Source organism: Triticum dicoccoides, chromosome 3A, assembly GCF_002162155.2.
Source record: "Triticum dicoccoides isolate Atlit2015 ecotype Zavitan chromosome 3A, WEW_v2.0, whole genome shotgun sequence".
Classification (NCBI taxonomy): domain Eukaryota; kingdom Viridiplantae; phylum Streptophyta; class Magnoliopsida; order Poales; family Poaceae; genus Triticum; species Triticum dicoccoides.
In genome coordinates, this window is record NC_041384.1 from 566,829,977 (window position 1) to 566,838,280 (window position 8,304).

Genomic DNA, 8,304 nt, shown 5'->3' on the forward strand with positions numbered 1-8,304 from the left:
TCTGTTTTTGATGCATCGTTTGCTTGTTTTGATGAAACTATCAATTTCTATCAGTGAATAAGCCATGGAAAAGTTATATTATAGTAGCTACAATGCAAAAACAAAATATGAATTGGTTTGCAACAGTACTTAGAGTAGTGATTTGCTTTATTATACTAACGGATCTTACCGAGCTTTCTGTTGAGTTTTGTGTGGATGAAGTGATCAAAGATCGAGGAGGTCTCGATATGAGGAGAAGGAGGTGAGGCAAGAGCTCACGCTTGGGGATGGCCAAGGCACCCCAAGTAAATATTTAAAGAGACTCGAGCGTCTAAGCTTGGGGATGCCCGGGAAGGCATCCCATCTTTCTTCAACAAGTATCGGTATGTTTTCGGATTCGTTTCGTTCATGTGATATGTGCAAATCTTGGAGTGTATTTTGCATTTAGTTTTCACTTTTCTTTGATGCACCATGCTGGTATGAGATAGTCCATGATTGATTTATAGAATTCTCTTTGCACTTCACTTATATCTTTTGAGTATGGCTTTATAGAACGCTTCATGTGCTTCACTTATATCTTTTGAAGTTTGGATTGCCTGTTTCCCTACACATAGAAAACCGCCATTTGTAGAATGATCTTTTGCTTCACTTATATCTGTTAGAGCGTGGGCTTATCTTTTGTAGAAAGAATTAAACTCTCTTGCTTCACTTATATCTATTTAGAGAGAGGACATGAATTGGTCATTCACATGGTTAGTCATAAAATCCTACATAAAACTTGTAGATCGTTGAATATGATATGTTTGATTCCTTGCAATAGTTTTGTGATATAAAGATGGTGATATTAGAGTCATGCTAGTGGGTAATTGTGGATTGTAGAAATACTTGTGTTGAAATTTGTGATTCCCGTAGCATGCACGTATGGTGAACCGTTATGTAACAAAGTTGGAGCATGAGGTATTTCTTGATTGTCTTCCTTATGAGTGGCGGTCGAGGACGAGCGATGGTCTTTTCCTACCAATCTATCCCCCTAGGAGCATGCGTGTAGTACTTTGTTTCGATGACTGATAGATTTTTGCAATAAGTATGTGAGTTCTTTATGACTAGTGTTGAGTCCATGGATTATACGCACTCTCACCCTTCCATCATTGCTAGCCTCTTCGGTACCGTGCATTGCCCTTTCTCACCTTGAGAGTTGGTGAAAATTTCGCCAGTGCATCCAAACCCCGTGATACGATACACTCTATCACACATAAGCCTTCCTATATCTTCCTCAAAACAGCCACCATACCTACCTATTATGGCATTTCCATAGCCATTCCGAGATATATTGCCATGCAACTTCCATCATCATAATATACATGACTTGAGCATTTATTGTCATATTGCTTTGCATGATCATAAGATAGCTAGCATGATGTTTTCATGGCTTGTCCATTTTTTTATTTCATTGCTACGCTAGATCATTGCACATCCCGGTACAACGCCGGATGCATTCATATAGAGTCATATTTTTGTTCTAGTATTGACCTGTAATATTGAGTTGTAAGTAAATAAAAGTGTGATGATCATCATTATTAGAGCATTGTCCCATGTGAGGAAAGGATGATGGAAGCTATGATTCCCTCACAAGTTGGGATGAGTATCCGGACTTTACAAAAAAATAAAAGAGGCCAAAGAAGCCCACAAAAAATAAAAGAGGCCAAAGAAGCCCACCAAAAAAACAAAAAAAAGAGAGAAAAAGAGAGAAGGGGCAATGTTACTCTCCTTTTACCACATTTGTGCTTCAAAGTAGCACCATGTTCTTCATAGAGAGAGTCTCCTACGTTGTCACTTTCATATACTAGTGGGAATTTTTCATTATAGAACTTGGCTTGTATATTCCGATGATGGGCTCCCTCAAATGCCCGAGGTCTTCATGAGCAAGCAAGTTGGATGCACACCCACTTAGTTTTCAGTTTGAGCTTTCATACACTTATAGCTCTAGTGCATCTGTTGCATGGCAATCCCTACTCCTCACATTGACATCAATTGATGGGCATCTCCATAGCCCATAGATTAGCCATGTCGATGTGAGACTTTCTTCCTTTTTGTCTTCTCCACATTACCTCCACCATCATATTCTATTCCACCTATAGTGCTATATCCATGGCTCACACTCATGTATTGCTTGAAAGTTGAAAAGGTTCGAGAACATCAAAAGTATGAAACAATTGCTTGGCTTGTTATCGGGGTTGTGCATGATTTGAATACTTTGTGTGGTGAAGATGGAGCATAGCCAGAGCATATGATTTTGCAGGGATAACTTTCTTTGGCCATGTTATTTTGAAAAGACATGATTGCTTTATTAGTATGCTTGAAGTATTATTGTCTTAATGTCAAATGATAGACTATTACTTTGAATCACTCGTGTCTTAATATTCATGCCATGATTAGATTACATGATCAAGATTATGCTAGGTAGCATTCCACATCAAAAATTATCTTTTTTATCATATACCTACTCGAGGACGAGCAGGAATTAAGCTTGGGGATACTGATACGTCTTCGTCGTATCTATAATTTTTGATTGTTCCATGCCAATATTATACAACTTTCATATACTTTTGGCAACTCTTTATACTATTTTTGGGACTAACATATTGATCCAGTGCCCATGCCAGTTCCTGTTTGTTGCATGTTTTTTGTTTCACAGAAAATCCATATCGAACGAAGTCCAAACGGGATAAAAACTTACGGAGATTTTGTTTTGGAATATATGTGACTTTTGGGAAGAAGAATCAATGCGAGACGATGCCCGAGGGGGCCACGAGCAGGGGGGCGCGCACCCGACCCTCGTGGCCACCCCGTAAGGCACTTGGTGCGCTTCTTTTGCCGCAAGAAAGCCAATATCCGGATACAGATCGTGTTAAAATTTCAGCCCAATCAGAGTTACGAATCTCTGGGAATATAAGAAACAGTGAAAGGCCAGAATCTGGAGTGCAGAAACAGAGAGAGACAGAGAGACAGATCCAATCTCGGAGGGGCTCTCGCCCCTCCGCCGCCATGGAATCCATGGACTAGGGGGTAAACCCTTCTCCCATCTAGGGAGAAGGTCAAGGAAGAAGAAGAAGAAGAAGGGGGCTTTCTCCCCCCCTCTCTCGGTGGCACCGGAACGCCGCCGGGGCCATCATCATGTGACGGTGATCTACACCAACACCTCCGTCATCTTCACCAACATATTCATCACCTTCCCCCATCTATCTACAGCGGTCCACTCTCCCGCAACCTGTTGTACCCTCTACTTGAACATGGTGCTTTATTCTTCATATTATTATCCAATGATGTGTTTCCATCCTATGATGTCTGAGTAGATTTTCGTTGTCCTATCGGTAATTGGTGAATGCTATGATTGGTTTAATTTGCTTGTGGTTATGTGGCTGTCCTTTGGTGCCCATCATATGAGCGCGCACGTGGATCACACCATAGGGTTAGTTGTATGTTGATAGGACTATGTATTGGACGACAAGAGTGATAGAAGCTTCAACCTAGCATAGAAATTGATGCATACATGATTGAAGGGGGACCAATATATGTTAATGGTATGGTTGGGTTTTACCTTAATGAACATTAGTAGTTGCGGATGCTTGCTAATAGTTCCAATAATAAGTGCATAGAATTCCAAGTCAGGGATGACATGCTAGCAGTGGCCTCTCCCACATAAAACTTGCTATCGGTCTAGTAGAGTAGTCAATTGCTTAGGGACAATTTCGCAACTCCTACCACCACTTTTCCACACTCTCTATACTAACTTTATTGCTTCTTTACCTAAAACAGCCCCTAGTTTTATTTACGTGCTCTTTATATTCTTGCAAACCTATCCCTTACACCTACAAAGTACTTCTAGTTTTATACTTGTTCTAGGTAAAGCGAACGTCAAGCGTGCGTAGAGTTGTTTCGGTGGTTGATAAAACTTGAGGGAATATTTGTTCTACCTTTAGCTCCTCGTTGGGTTCGACACTCTTACTTATCGAAAGAGGCTACAATTGATCCCTATACTTGTGGGTTATCAGGTCCAGACTTGGGCTTCTTCACTTGAGTAGTAACTTGTTTGCCGTTCTTCTTGAAGTTCCCCTTCTTCCCTTTGCCCTTCTTCCTAAAACTAGTGGTCTTGTTGACCATCAACACTTGATGCTCCTTCTTGATTTCTACCTCGGGAGCCTTAAGCATTGCGAAGAGCTCGGGAATTGTCTTATCCATCCCTTGCATATTATAGTTCATCATGAAGCTTTTGTAGCTTGGTGGTAGTGATTGAAGAACTGTGTCCATGACACTATCATCAGGAAGATTAACTCCTAGTTGAGTCAAGTGGTTGTGGTACCCAGACATTCTGAGTATATGTTCACTGACAGAACTATTCTCCTCCATCTTGCAGCTATAGAACTTATTGGAGACTTCATATCTCTCAATTCAGGCATTTGCTTAAAATATTAACTTCAACTCTTGTAACAGATCATGTGCTCCATGACGTTCAAAACATCGTTGCAGTCCCGATTCTAAGCCATAAAGCATGGCACACTGAACAATCGAGTAGTCATCAGCTTTACTCTACCAGACGTTCATAGCGTCTGGTGTTGCTCCTGCAGTGGGCTTTGCACCTAGCGGTGCTTCTAGGACGTAATTCTTCTGTGCAGCAATGAGGATAATCCTCAAGTTACGGGCCCAGTCCGGGTAGTTGCTACCATCATCTTTCAACTTAGCTTTCTCTAGGAACGCATTAAAATTCAAAGGAACAGTAGCACGGGCCATTTATCTACAACAACATAGACATGCAAAATACTATCAAGCACTAAGTTCATGATAAATTAAAGTTCAATTAATCATATTACTTAAGAATTCCCACTTAGATAGACATCCCTCTAGTCATCTAAATGATCACGTGATCCATATCACCTAAGCCATGTCCGATCATCACGTGAGATGGAGAAGTTTTCAATGGTGAACATCACTATGTTGATCATATTTACTATATGATTCACGCTCGACCTTTCGGTCTCAGTGTTCCGAGGCCATATCTACATATGCTGGCTTGCACCCGTTGTATGTGAACGTAGAGCTTATCACATCCGATCATCACGTGGTGCCTTGGCACGACGAACTGTAGCAACGGTGCATACTCAGGGAGAACACTTATACCTTGAAATTTAGTGAGAGATCATCTTATAATGCTACCGCCATACTAAGAAAAATAAGATGCATAAAAGATAAACATCACATGCAATCAATATAAGTGATATGATATGGCCATCATCATCTTGTGCCTTTGATCTCCATCTCCAAAGCACCATCATGATCACCATCGTCACCGGCTTGACACCTTGATGTCCATCGTAGCATCGTTGTCGTCTCGCCAATTATTGCTTCTATGACTATCGCTACCGCTTAGTGATAAAGTAAAGCAATTACATGGCGATTGCATTTCAACAATAAAGCGACAACCATATGGCTCTTGCCAGTTGCTGATAACTTTGTTACAAAACATGATCATCTCCTACAACAGTTTATATAATCATGTCTTGACCATATCACATCACAACATGCCTTGCAAAAACAAGTTAGACATCCTCTACTTTGTTGTTGCAAGTTTTACGTGGCTGCTACGGGCTTAGCAAGAACCCTTCTTACTTATGCATCAAAAACCACAACGATTTTTTGTCAAGTGTGCTGTTTTAACCTTCTACAAGGATCGGGCGTAGTCACACTCGATTCAACTAAAGTTGGAGAAACAGACACTCACTAGCCACCTGTGTGCGAAGCACATCGGTAGAACCAGTCTCATGAACGCGGTCATGTAATGTCGGTCTAGGCCGCTTCATCCAACAATACTGCCGAATCAAAGTATGACATGCTGGTAAGTAGTATGACTATTATCGCCCACAACTCTTTGTGTTCTACTCGTGCATATAACATCTACGCATAGACCTAGCTTGGATGCCACTATTGGGGAACGCAATATTTCAAAATTTTCCTACGATCATGCAAGATCTATCTAGGAGATGCATAGCAACGAGAGGGGAGAGTATGTCTACGTACCCTCGTAGACCGAAAGCGGAAGCGTTTAGTAACGCGGTTGATGTAGTCGAACGTCTTCGTGATCAACCGATCAAGTACCGAACGCACGGCACCTCCGCGATCTGCACACGTTCAGCTCGGTGATGTCCCTCGTACTCTTGATCCAGCTAAGGCCGAGGGTGAGTTCCGTCAGCACGACGGTGTGTTGATGGTGATGATGAAGATACCGACGCAGGGCTTTGCCTAAGCACTACGACAATATGACCGAGGTGTAAAACTGTGGAGGGGGCACCACACACGGCTAAAGATCAATTTGTGTGTCTATGGGGTGCCTCCCTCCCCCGTATATAAAGGAGGGGAGGAGGAGGCTGGCCGTCCCCAAGGGGGGAATCCTACTCCAAGTAGGAATCGGTCCCCCTTTCCTAGTCCAAGTAGGAGAAGAAGGAAGGAGAGGGAAAGAGGGGTCGCGACCCCTCCCTTAGTTCTATTCGGACTCCCCTTGGGGGGCGCACCTCCTGGCTGCTGCCCTCTCTCTCCCCTAAGGCCCACTAAGGCCCATTACTTCCTCGGAGGGTTCTGGTAACCCCTCCGTAACTCCGGTTTTATCTGAAACTATCCGAAACACTTCCGGTGTCCGAATAACATGGTCCAATATATCAATCTTTATGTCTCAACCATTTCGAGACTCCTCGTCATGTCCGTAATCTCATCCGGGACTCCAAAAAATCTTCGGTGCATCAAATCACATAACTCATAATACAGATCGTCATTGAACGTTAAGCGTGCGGACCCTACGGGTTCGAGAACTGTGTAGACATGACCGAGACTCATCTCTGGCCAATAAACAATAGCGGAAACTGGATGCTCTTATTGGTTCCTACATATTCTACGAAGATCTTTATCGGTCAAACCGCATAACAACATGCGTTGTTCCCTTTGTCATTGGTATGTTACTTGCCCGAGATTCGATCATCGGTATCATCATACCTAGTTCAATCTCGTCACCGGCAAGTGATACGTCTCCAATGTATCTACAATTTTTGATTGTTCCATGCTATTATATTATCTATTTTGGAAGTTTAATTGGCTTCAATATGCTCTTTTATATTATTTTTGGGACTAACATATTAACCAGAGGCCTAGTGTCAGTTTCTATTTTTTTGCCTATTTTAGTGTTTCGTAGAAAAGGAATACCAAATGGAATGAAACCTTCGCGATGATATTTCTTGGACCGAAAGCAAACCAGGTGACTTGGAGTGGAAGTCTGGAACTCCGTGAGGCGGCCATGAGGCAGGAGGGCGCGCCCAGGGGGGTAGGCGTGCTCCCCACCCTCATGGGCCCCACAAAGCTCCACCGACATACTTATTTCGCCTATATATACCCTTATACCCTAGAAACATCAGGGAGAGCCACAAAACCACTTTTCCACTGCTGCAACCTTCTGTACCCGTGATATCCCATCTGGGGCCCTTTTCCGGCGATCTGCCGGAGGGGGATTCGATCACGGAGGGCTTCTACATCAACACCATAGCCTCTCCGATGATGTCTGAGTAGTTTACCACAGACCTTCGGGTCCATAGTTATTAGCTAAATGGCTTCTTCTCTCTCTTTGGTTCTCAATACAAAGTTCTCCTCGATGTTCTTGGAGATCTATTCGATGAATACTCTTTTGCGGTGTGTTTGCCGAGATCCGATGAATTGTGGGTTTATGAATTTGATTATCTATGAATATTATTTGCTTCTTTTCTGAATTCTTATATGCATGATTTGTTATCTTTGCAAGTCTCTTCGAATTATCGGTTTAGTTTGGCCTACTAGATTGATCTTTCTTGCAATGGGAGACACTACAAAAAAAAGACACATCCGTGACATTTTGGGCCGAACGAATTTTTTTTCTGTCATACATATGACACTTCTATGACGATAATTGTGACAAAACTCGGTATCATCATAGATGTGGTGGGCTCCTACTTCTATGACAAAAAATCATGACAGAAAATGAGCTTTTCGTCCTGGGCGGGCTGGAGACGCAGCTGCATGACATTCTTTGGGCCGTCCATGACGGAAAAACCGTGGTAGAAGCGAGGGGAGGAAAATTTCGGGGAGTTCCCGGTTACGGTGGGAGGTCGGGGGCCGAGCGATGCGCGTTTCTCTCGTACACGTATGCGCGTGTGTGCAAGGCGTTGGCTCTAACTGAACCCGAGCGAGGTGTTGGGCTCTAAGTGAACCCGATCGAGCGATTCCTTTGGTACTGCTGCTAACTGAAGCCGATCG